Raw genomic sequence first — 12,491 nt, 5'->3', positions numbered from 1 at the left:
CCATTCCTCTTCGGGCTTGGTGAGGAAATTCCGGCCCCTGTATCCAAGTCTCATTACGCAGGAATGATTCCACATTGAGTCCTCTCTACGCGTGGTCAGCAGGATTTGTTGCAGTATCTACATACCGCCACTGTCCCACATCTGACAGCTTCAAGATGGTCTCCACTCGATTCGCCACGAAGGCGCGAAACCTACTGGCTCTGTTTGCGATGGATTTGAGCACAGTGGTGCTGTCGGACCAGAACACAGATTTGTTTAGGTGGAGCTCCAGCTCGGATCTCAAGGTCCTGTCCATGCGCACCTCCTCTTGCCTGAATCTAGTGACGACTCCCAGCAGAGTACTCGTTAGAGCCGGCCCCTGTAGCAGCTGGTTGCTCAAGGTGGTGCCTTGGAATGATGCCCCACAGTCGAACACCACGCGGATCTTCTTGGCATGGTACACGCCATGGTGTGGCAAGTACCAAACTTTTCCATTGCTGCGGCTGAGCTCCTCACTGGGAACCTTGACTGCGTAGCCCTTTGTGATCCAGTCGTCGACGAACACTGAGTAATCAGCATTGAACTGGGGATTCTTCATGAACCTCTTCTTTAAGTTGAGAGCTCGCTGTTCAGCTACTCTTCTGTTGTTCGGCATCTTGAAGACTGCGTTCCTCACTGGTGGGTCGATGCTGTAGTGTCCCTCTGTAAGTTTCATGGACTGCGAGACCAGTTCCAGAAACTGGATGTCGTCCCTCGACTTCTCAAGCTGGTCGTCTTGACACTCTGGGAAGTCGTTCTTGAACTGTTGACTCCAAAGTTCATCTAGCGTGGCCACGGATGTGCAGTTGGACGTGACTTGTATGAGTCCACTGGTAGTTTCATGGCCATCTTCTCCTCTGAGGGGGCCATTGACGAACCAGCCCAGTCGCGTTTTCACCACGTACGGCCCTTCTTTCACACTGGATACCACCTGCCATGGTTCCATTGCCTTGGGTACGTCAGTCCCGATGAGAAGGCCTATCTCCGCCTGGATCTTCGGTATTTGCACTTCACTGAGATAGGGCCACTTATCTACCTCCTCTTGCAGTGGGCTGTTCTGTTTACGAGCAGGTATTGACTTCTGAGAGAAGGTGTTGGGTAGCTCTAGGAAGTTGTCACTATCCAAGCTACAGACTTCTAACCCAGACGCGTCTATACTTCCCACAAGCAAGTTGTCCTTCCGTGTTCCCGTTTTGCACTCTGATTGGCCACGCACGTTTCTGGTCATGTGACATGTGCGCCCAATCGCATGACGAGCAGTGTCTTAGCCCATTTCCGCGTCGAACAGCCTGCAAACGACCTAACGCCTAGTTTATCACTGGTTAAGCTTAGGCGACTCTTTCGCAGTTGGTTAAGGTTAGAGTTTGGAATCAGGGCTGGCGTTCTATCGCCATGCTCTAAGACAAACTCTAACCTTGACCAACTTCGAAAGAGCGCCTAAGCTTAACCGTCCAAAGAACTTGCCGTCACACGATTGGGCGCACATGTCACATGACCAGAAACGTCAGTGGCCAATCAGATCGCGCAAAAGGACAACTTGCTTGCGTAAAGTATTCACGCGCCCAGACACCATCTGGCTGCTCACGACCTGCTTGCCTCCCATGGTCCTTAGCAGGATACTTGTCTTCCTGCCGGTGACTAAATACTGATCGGAACTTGCAATGTAACTTGCACTGTGCCTTGTATATATATATTTATCTATTTTTACCTTATTTTCTAGCACTCACTTGTATTTAAATATGTTTAAGTTAAGTATTGTGTGATTTTGTGTGAAGGGTGGACTAGCAAAGTAAGATTTTCATTGTATGGCAAACTGTCTGTTTAACTGTGTGCACATGACAATAAACAATCTTGAATCTTGAATAAAGACTGCGAACATGACAGGAGGACCGTGGTGGACGATAGCCAGGGAACAGGCGCTGCCACCCTTCAAGGGAGGAGAGTCAGTCCCCATGAGGCTGTGCATAATGCTGGAGGACAGAGCGCTGAGGTGGGCCAGACCACCAGGGATTCCTGTCAGGCTCACAGGCTCAGCGCTGAGGCTGTAGCTGCGCAGGCAGGGGGGGCATTCTGCTCCGTGTTGCAGCACTGAGCCGTCCTCCGGGCTCCAGATGACAGGGAGCATTACACAGCATTTTCCACCGCAGGTATGAGGCCGGAATAGAAGATCACACAGGAATATACTGCGGAATTGGAATGAATACATTTAAGAACAGAGGATATTATGAACAGCATAGCTTGCTTGTCCCTGACAAGGGTTATTATCTCTCTTTCTCACGCTATATTACTTTGGTAACCCAAACCCTGATCATCACAATTCAGAATGTGCTTCACCTCTGCTGGGCAGCACATTTAATAAAAGCTTATTCAAATAAATCTCAATTCACAGCTGAAATATGGCCTAGTGGGGCGCTGGGGGGCATTAGTCATCATCAAGTTTCATCTTAGCAAAGATTAAAAACTTTAAGTATTCACAAGATCATAAAACGTTTGCAGTAAAATATCATTTCTGTAATTAATGGAAGATATGAAAGCCGGGCTTTGTGCTTTGTACTCCCAGCAGTGACTTTAAAGCTCTTTAAAGTCTACATGAAACTCTGTTGCGTTTATGGAATGACCTTTATGTTTCCTAACTGTTTTGAGAATATGAATTGTGCTCATTGCGTGAACTGTTACATTCTCTAAACATTAAAAGTAGAATCTGTGATGCCATCAAACAGTGACCCCTCGGCAAAAGAGCCCTGCTTCGTATTGCACTTTGTTTAACTTTTCTTTTGTAAAGTATAGTGTCCAGTAGGCCTGTCCCCGACTAAGAATAATAATTTACTCAACTCCAACCCACACCTCATCAGACCAAAATAAATTAAACCAAGTGTAATACAGAATGGGGCTCTTCTGCCAGCATTACATATTCTACCTTTGATGATTTGAGAATGCAACAGTTCAATTTCAATATTAAATAATTATTTGAATACCAGTCAACTCCCAGTCGAATGTAAATAAACAAGCGCTTTATTTTATGTAGGTTCTATTTCTGATAACAAAATCTGATTATGAACATGTGGATGTGTATATTAGAGGTGTAAATTAGGGTCGCAAACAGATCTGTTTCTGTTAAGGATACTATAATATAAGGGCAGTGGGAATATAATAATAATAATTTATTTATGTGTGTGTGTGTGTGTGTGTGTGTGTGTGTGTGTGTGTGTGTGTGTGTGTGTGTGTGTGTGTGTGTGTGTGTGTGTGTGTGTGTGTGTGTGTGTGTGTGTATATATATGTATGTGTATGTATGTGTGTATGTGCATATGTATATATTTATTATTATTATAATTTTTTTCCTTCTCTTGTCTCTATTATTATTGTCTTGGTTTGTTTATTTTGCTATCATATACTCTACTTGCCACTAGGGATGTCACGATATTAGATTTTGGTGGCACGGTTATTGTCAGAGGAAATATCACGGTTTCATGGTTTTCACTGTTATCGATACTATGGAAGGAAAAAGACACACAAGCATTTAAGTATTATTTTTTTTGTTCTCCACAAACTACATCATGTCCTTGGAGATGAAATATGGCACAACATATTTGGCTTTGTCTTGTTTTGACGAGGGAGCTTATATTATGGACTTGGCAGAGGACTCATGAAAGGTTCTGTGAGCTGCAGTTGCAGCAGGATCAGAGATAATCTGAGGCTAAAAAGTTAATTAAGAAAACATAATAAGCTTTATCCATGTCAGAGAGAGAGAGAGATAGAGAGAGAGGGAGATATAGAGAGAGGGAGATAGAGAGAGAGAGAGAGAGGGAGATATAGAGAGAGGGAGAGAGAGAGAGAGGGAGATATAGAGAGAGGGAGATAGAGAGAGAGAGAGAGAGAGAGAGAGCGAGAGAGAGAGAGACCTAAGCAGACTTAATGATTTTAGAATATTTCTAATATTGCTAATGTATGGAAGCGTATTGCTAAAACGTTTCCCGTTATAACGTGAACAATAAGTTAGTTACCACGTTAAAACATAAAAGTTTCATGTTATAAGGTGATAAATAGTATATTGTTATAACAATTTTTCTTGTTAAAATTATAATGTGAGAGAGAGAGAGAGAGAGAGAGAGAGAGAGAGCGCGCCTCCCACTCCATTCCTCAGGCTGCAGCTGCTTTGAAAACGAAAGTAAACACTGTTTGCTGTGAACTGAGAGTTTAACTGAAAGTTAATTAGCCAGTGTACATTAAGCTAATTTAGTTTTCATCTTTTGGCGCTTTTTTTGGTGGATATAAGGCTGGTATGTCAGTCTCAACTAAGGCTTCAGGTAAGTGGCACGCACACACACAAACAAACCACCACACACAAACAAACCACCACACACAAACAAACCACCGCACACAAACAAACCACCACACACAAACAAACCACCACACACAAACAAACCACCACACACAAACAAACCACCGCACACAAACAAACCACCACACACAAACAAACCACCACACACAAACAAACCACCACACACAAACAAACCACCGCACACACAAACAAATCACCACACACAAACAAACCACCGCACACACAAACAAACCACCACACACAAACAAACCACCACACACAAACAAACCACCGCACACACAAACAAACCACTACATACACAAACAAACCACCACACACAAACAAACCACCGCACACACAAACAAACCACTACATACACAAACAAACAACCACACACACAAACAAACCACCGCACACACAAACAAACCACCACACAAACAAACCACCACCCACACAAACAAACCACCGCACAAACAAACCACCACACACACAAACAAACCACCACACACACAAACAAACCACCACACACACAAACAAACCACAGCCACCACATACACAAACAAACCACTACATACACAAACAAACCACCGCACACACAAACAAACCAACGCACACACAAACAAACCACCGCACACACAAACAAACCACCACACACACAAACAAACCACAGCCACCACATACACAAACAAACCACAGCCACCACATACACAAACAAACCACTACATACACAAACAAACCACCGCACACACAAACAAACCACCGCACACACAAACAAACCACCGCACACACAAACAAACCACCACACACACAAACAAACCATAGCCACCACATACACAAACAAACCACTACATACACAAACAAACCACCGCACACACAAACAAACCACCGCACACACAAACAAACCACCGCACACACAAACAAACCACCACACACACACACACCGTGACTCTCGAGAGGAGATTCCACAGCACACACACACACAAACGTGACTCAAGAGATACAGGACAAGATAGCTAGATAGTGTAGCTTTTACCATTCTTGCGGTTACGAAACTGTGGCATTATTTAACCGTGGTTATGGCAAAACCGGTTAATCCAGACATCCCTACTTGCCACATACATGCATCCAGTCTCGAGTTACAAGGTGAAACATCCGACGAGCGTCATTTGACCGTCCGGTTTGGCCGGGTCGTGAACTGACCAGTCATTTATTGCGTGTTGTGCCAAACAAACATAAATATCTCAAAAACTATACATCACATCTCTCATATTGACATTTTGAGTGAGATGAGAAGTAGCTGAAGAGTTTGATGTATAAAATGTGCATGTTGTGTAAAGGTTGTGTCATTAAAAAAGTAAAAACCGATACCGATCATTTCCGATATTACATTTTAATGCCAATATCGGCTGATAATATCAGTAGGCCGATAATATCGGACATCTCTAGTGATAAGCCAAACTAATTGCTCCAAACAAATCAACTTCGCCAAATGGCAAAATCTGGCCATGAGACCCCTACCAGTAGAGTAGAACAACTGATCCTCTAAGATAAACAGCCAATTAAAACATTTGTATAGTGCACTTTACACATCCTCTGCAACATCAGACCCAGAACTTTTCAACAATTCCTTCAATACACGACACATCCCATCCATTACAATTTACAATGGCACATAAAGCTGAGCTGGAGGCATCTTTCTCTCAGGCAGATGTTATCCAAGCATGTAAACCAATGCAAAGTGGTGTCCAGGCCCAGTTCCAGTCGAACTGCATAAATACTTTAAAGGAAAGGTGGCCCCACTCCTACTCAATATGTTTAATGACTCAATTAATTCAGAGATCCTCCCACCTTAAGAAGGAGTGCAATAAATGTTTTTATTGAAAAAATAAGAATCATGTGAGAGAATTGTGATCTCAATTCTTAGGAAGAAAAATCGTGATTCACATTTTTAGCAAGAATCGTGCAGCCCTAATCCACAGTCTTAGAATCTGGCAGCATCATTTTGGATCATTTCACCTACCTTTAACATCCCCACTCTGTACTAACCCCCCTCTCTCTGCAAGACCAATAATTTATCTTCTGGCATAGGCAGGGTATTAGTACAGCTAGAGATCTATATGACACATTTGCCTCATACAGTCAACTAACTGGTAAATTTCAACTCCCACCAATGCATTTTTTAGATACTTACAGGTGCAAGGTCTCCGAAGGTCTCACTGATTATGTTTTTAAATGTGATCCATTTTCAAAGGGAAAAGTCTCTGTGATATACAACCTTTTGTAAATCAGATTCCTGTAAGAAACTCTATACGTAGAATGTGGTCTAAGGATCTAGATGAGGAGATTGATGATAGGACATGGGGGGGGCTATCTTAGATAGAGTACATCATTCATCACTCTGTGCTAGACATGGGGTGATACAATGTAATTAGTCTTAGGGTACACTGGACTATCCAGACTATCAAGAATCTTTCCAGACATTGATCCAAGATGCTATTGGTGTAATTGGGAGCCTGCAGACCACTACCATACATTTTGGACATGTCCCTCTCTATCAGCTCTCTGGAGCTCTGTGTTTGAGACATGTCCCTCTCGATCAGCTCTGTGTTTGAGACCATTACAGCAGGTGTAGGTCAGCCCATCGTCCCAAACCCAACCACAGGTCTTTTTGGTGTCGTCCTGACAACGGATGATGTTGCTTTTCTAACTCTGCTTGCAAGATAACTAATTCTAATGAACTGGAGGAGCAGCATCCCACTCGCGTTGGATTGTAGATATACTCCACTTTATGTCACTTAAACATACATTACGGGGAATCAGAGGGAACATTTGGGAGCCCATATATGTGAGTGTGTGTGTATGTATGTATGTATGTATGTACAGTATGCAGGGGTGTAAAGAGTACCCAGAAATTATACTTCATTCAAAGTATGCGTACCGTCTCAAAATCGTACTCAAGTAAAAGTCAGAGTATCTGGCTAAAAACACACTTGAGTAAAAGTAAAAAAGTTTCTACTTCTAAATGTACTTAAGTACTAAAAACTTTATTTATTCCGGGCCAATGAAATGTTCCGTTCCGTCCCCTTCATCACTCGTACTATCGTTTGTGGCCATCTTCTGTAGCTTGTCACTCTGACTGTCTATTCTTCTGATAGCAGGTGTTTAATCAAAGATCCCCGCTTTGATTAAATCAGCACGGGTATGGACGGGTTCATTTTCCATTGATGGGGATTTGATTGGCTGTTTTTAAATAAAGTGCGTCCGCAGGATTAATAACGTTAACGTTAGTTCGGCCAGAGAAACAAATACACTAATTAAAATGGTTGGACCTGCGAGATTAGTATTTTGTACTTTGTAGGTCTACATTTTAAATGTAAGGAGTAAAAAGTATGTTTTTTTTCTCTGAAATGTAATTGAGTAAAAGTACAAGTATACAAACCTAATAATACTGGAGTAAAGTACAAATCCCCCAAAACAGTACAAGTATTGTAACAAAGTACAATTACTCAAGTACTTTACACCCCGGACAGTATGTATGCGTACATATACGTATGTGTATGTATTAGGGGTGTAACGGTACACAGAAGCCATGGTTCAGTACGTACCTCGGTTTAAAATGGTAAATAAATGGTAAATGGTGCATTTATATAGTGCTTTTATCCAAAGCGCTTTACAATTTGTTCCTCACATTTGACACATTCACACACCGACGGCAGAGGCGACCATGCAAGGTGCCGACCTGCTCATCAGGAGCAGTTAGGGGTTAAGTGTCTTGCGACGACATGCTCTACCTCCTGAGCCACTGTCACCCCAGGAGGTGAATGTGTCAGTATGTAGTTTCCTAAGGTAATTTCCATATCATTGGACAAATATTTAAATATAGTGTTGTGTATGGATATGATGAAAAAGGACACATAGAATATAATTATTTTGAGAGCTGGAGTGGAGAATCAAATACTACCAATACAACTTCATACTTATCTGTGTGGCAACCCCCCCCCCCCCCTTCTATACTACCAATACAACTTCATACTTATCTGTGTGGCAACCCCCCCCCCCCCCTTCTCTTTTATGACTTCTTATTGTTTGTTTTTCTATTTTCTCCCTACGTATGTAAGTTAAATGTACTGTGTGTGTAATGTATGTATGTACAGTATGTATGCGTACACATTAGGCCTGTCCCCGACTAAGGATTTGTATAGTCGACTTTGATTGGCCAAAATTTTCCGATAGTCGACTATAAAAAAATATATATATTTCTTATCTACTTTTTCTCCCCCTTTTTTCTGTATTCTTCTCCCATCCCAATTTAGTCGTTATGCCAATTCCCTTCCTGGTCGTTGCGTGCATTTCCCCCCCACTTGCCGGCCAAGGGAGGGTTGAAGACTATCACATTGTTACGGTTCGGTGGTGATGTGGACCCAAAATGCAGAACAGGACGAGAATAGAGAGACAGACAGGACACAACGGGGTGTAGTTCAACGAAAATACTTTACTTGTCTTTCACAAGGCAGCAATCAGGTACACAAAGACAGATTCACAGGATACAGGATACAGGACACAAGGTCAACATGGGTAACGACCCGACAGGGGAGTAACAGGGAAGCACAGCATATATAGGGAGACTAATTAACAACGAGACACACCTGGGCGAAGACACAAGCTGACAAACAAGGTGACACCAAATACATGACAGGCTGAATAACAATACATACAAAATACAAGAGACAACACACTAGACCAGACCAGGAAACAGAGTGGGCAACATGAACAACATGACAGAGATTACATTGAACATTAAATACATATTGATAATACAAACATGAATTGACACCAATAGTGGCAGTAGGGGCAAAAGTCCACTAGAGGGCGGCACAGGCTTGGGGATGGGAGCAGGAAGAGCATGGAGCTGTCCACGAGAGGCTGAGGGAAAGAGGGGTGCCGGGAAGGGTCTCTGAATTGGCAGGGGGACGTGGCCAGGCTGAACAGGCGGATTGTGACACACATGTCTCCTCCGAGCCAGCCGCTTCTTTTCACCTGACAGCGAGGACTCTCACTGGGGGAGTGTAACGCCTGGGAGGATCACACTACTTCCCCCAGTTCCCTTCCTCGCTGAGCAGGCGCCTCGACCGACCTGTAGGAGTCGCTGTTTACAACGACCAGGATACACACCCCACGGCTTCCCACCCGCTAACACTGCCAATTGTGTTAGTATGGATGACCGACCAAGCCGGAGGTACCGCTGACAGCTGGATTCGATACCAGTGTCTCTGCGGTGGTAGGCATGCACTTAGTCCGCTGCACTACCCAGCCGCCCAAATATATATATTTAAAAATGTTCTGGATCATTCCATTATGGCTGTGGGGGGTGTTTAATGTCTGAAGGAGTCAACTGAAGGCTTCTTGTCCTCTGCGAAAGCATGCAATTGGTCCACTGATGGATACATCTTGATATTTGTCTAGTCAGTGTGTTCATTAGATGGGTGAAATCCTCTTTCAGTGCCTCTGTGCCCGTTTTCTTAGGCAGTTAGCCTTGCTGGTATGCGCGCATTGCATTCGGCTAAGAGGTTGGCAGTCGACTACGGCTCCTTTCGATCGGTTAGTCGACTATACGACTAATCGAGGTCAGCCCTAATACATATACATGTGTATGTAATAGGGGTGTAACAGTACGCAGAAGCCACAGTTCAGTGTCTATAGTCCCCTCTGAGACGTATTCAAGCCCAGTTCCACGGCACCTAATGTCTATAGTCCCCTCTGAGACGTATTCAACCCTGGTTCCACCTAATGTCTATAGTCCCCTCTGAGACGTATTCAACCCTAGTTCCACCTAATGTCTATAGTCCCCTCTGAGACGTATTCAACCCTAGTTCCACCTAGTGTCTATAGTCCCCTCTGAGACGTATTCAACCCTAGTTCCACCTAGTGTCTATAGTCCCCTCTGAGACGTATTCAATCCTAGTTCCACCTAGTGTCTATAGTCCCCTCTGAGACGTATTCAACCCTAGTTCCACCTAATGTCTATAGTCCCCTCAGAGACGTATTCAACCCTAGTTCCACCTGGTGTCTATAGTCCCCCCTGAGACGTATTCAACCCTAGTTCCACCTAGTGTCTATAGTCCCCCCTGAGACGTATTCAACCCTAGTTCCACCTAGTGTCTATAGTCCCCTCAGAGACATATTCAACCCTAGTTCCACCTAGTGTCTATCGTTCCCCTGAGACGTATTCAACCCTAGTTCCACCTAGTGTCTATAGTCCCCTCTGAGACGTATTCAACCCTAGTTCCACCTAATGTCTATAGTCCCCTCAGAGACGTATTCAACCCTAGTTCCACCTGGTGTCTATAGTCCCCCCTGAGACGTATTCAACCCTAGTTCCACCTAGTGTCTATAGTCCCCCCTGAGACGTATTCAACCCTAGTTCCACCTAGTGTCTATAGTCCCCTCAGAGACATATTCAACCCTAGTTCCACCTAGTGTCTATCGTTCCCCTGAGACGTATTCAACCCTAGTTCCACCTAGTGTCTATAGTCCCCTCAGAGACATATTCAACCCTAGTTCCACCTAGTGTCTATCGTTCCCCTGAGACGTATTCATCGTTTGGCTCCCCTTACTGAACCGTGAAGTCGCGGGATGAATACACATACAGTACACACGCATGTATATGTGTAAGTGTGTTTATGTCTGTATGAATACTGTTGAAGAGGAGTTGGCCAAATGTGGTTTGATTACTAATTTGACTGCAGTGTAACTAGAAGGGCTATAATGACTGTGTATGTGTAACTAGGAGGGATATGATGACTGTGTGTATAGCTAGGAGGGATATGAGATCTGTGTGTATGTGTAACAAGGAGGGATATGAGGACTGTGTGTCTGTGTAACTAGGAGGGATATGAGGACTGTGTGTATGTGTAACTAGGAGGGATAGGAGGACTGTGTGTATGTGTAACTAGGAGGGATAGGAGGACTGTGTGTATGTGTCACTAGGATGAATATAAGGACTGTGTGTGTGTGTGTGTGTAACTATGAAGGATATGTGGAAAGACACATTTCAATTTCCTTGTGTACATTAACAATAGAATAACCTTCTTCGTCTTGTAGTAACAGATTGACATTGCATGACAAAATACAAGAGTATTTTCTCCCATTCATTGGACTTTGCGTATAAATCCTTCTACAGTAGCCAACATCGATGTGAAACATTCAGCTAGAAACCCCAATCCTCCCGTCATTGTGTGAATGGAGAGAGTGACGTACATATATTCATCTCAGAAATTCCACGGCCAATTGTCATATTGTGTCGCCCATTGATTGTGCTACACAGTCACTTACAATACCGAGGACAATGAAAGAACCCTGGGCTCACTTGACGCCCTGCGCCTGGGATTATCACAAAGCAATACAGAGAACAAAGCGCTGTGCTGAAACACGTCTTCTATTTCTTTTAGTTTCTAAACGTTACAGAAATCCCCAATGTCCTGTTTGGAAAAAACACAGCCGTTTCTTAACACTTTCACTACCACACTACAAAGGGTTATATTTCGTATTGGCATTGCGTCCCGCTCTTAAGCCATACCGAGATATACCTCATCTCATGTACCTAGTGTACTCCATCAACGAATAAACCAAAAATACACCCGCACCTGCCAGGCCCCGCCCCTACTGCCGTACTATATTAGTACTGGGCGTGGCCACCACTCACTCTTCCTCTATTTTCGTTTCCATCATAGCGGATGCAAGATGCCCTATGCAACTAGTTGATATGAAAAGTTTAGATAATATTGAGTGCTTACGGAGATTTGCTTACCCCTGGAATCTTCGGGGTATGTTCCAACGACACGTCGGGTCTATTCTGATGTTCCCTCGTCTTGTGGCAGCAGATCGAGGAACAGCGTGCGAGGTTTGGCTATCGAGCCGGCTTGCACACAGGTAGGCCCTGTGTCATCAGGCATTGATGCTAGTGTTAGTAATGCTGGTTTGTTTTGTTACACAACCGAGTTGTGTGTCGGCGCCAGGGGTGGGATGGTTTGGTGAACGTTCCACTGAAGTGGACGGGTTCCAGGCGATCCTGGAGCGTGCTGCTAAACACTAATGCTAATGCTAACGCTAATGCTAATGCTAATGCTAACACTAATGCTGAAATGCTGGGCACTGT

General features: G+C 43.9%; 1 protein-coding gene across 1 annotated transcript in view; it reads right to left on the bottom strand.

Moving 5' to 3' along the window:
- Positions 1-12,491, bottom strand: part of dlgap4a (discs, large homolog-associated protein 4a) — a 263,120-nt gene that overhangs the window by 146,589 nt on the left and 104,040 nt on the right. The window lies entirely within an intron of this gene.

The sequence above is a fragment of the Notolepis coatsorum genome, assembly GCF_963971535.1.
Source record: "Notolepis coatsorum genome assembly, chromosome: 17".
In the NCBI taxonomy this organism is placed as follows: domain Eukaryota; kingdom Metazoa; phylum Chordata; class Actinopteri; order Aulopiformes; family Paralepididae; genus Notolepis; species Notolepis coatsorum.
This window is presented reverse-complemented; position numbering and strand designations above follow the sequence as displayed.